The sequence below is a fragment of the Myotis davidii genome, unplaced genomic scaffold (assembly GCF_000327345.1).
Source record: "Myotis davidii unplaced genomic scaffold, ASM32734v1 scaffold586, whole genome shotgun sequence".
In the NCBI taxonomy this organism is placed as follows: Eukaryota; Metazoa; Chordata; class Mammalia; order Chiroptera; family Vespertilionidae; genus Myotis; species Myotis davidii.
The window spans coordinates 383,650-384,065 of NW_006296809.1; positions in this window are offsets into that span (position 1 = coordinate 383,650).

Genomic DNA, 416 nt, shown 5'->3' on the forward strand with positions numbered 1-416 from the left:
ATGTTCCTCAGTCTTGGTTTATTTACAGAAGGTTAGCTGACACTGAGGTAGGGAATATACTTTTCAGATATCTGGGCCTAATCTTATTTCCTCTTCAAAAGGGGCATGCGTGTATGGGTGCATGTACACACTTTCATGTACATGTACATGGTGAGCTTAAAGATCTGGATCTTCTGTAAGTAGTTAAATGTTGTATAATTTGTGTTGGCCAGACCAGCTCAGCAGTGGGGGCGCTGGGCCCTCGAGCTGGGGATTGAGGTGCATGTCAGAGTCCCAGTGCCCCTCCCCGACGCGGAGGGTCCTTCCAGCCCCCAGCACTGGCACCACCTGGAAAAGGGCCAGAGTGAGCTGCCAGGCCTGCCTGCCACAGCCACCAGCTGCCCCCCACCCCCAGGCGACGCTCAGGCCACTGCTGG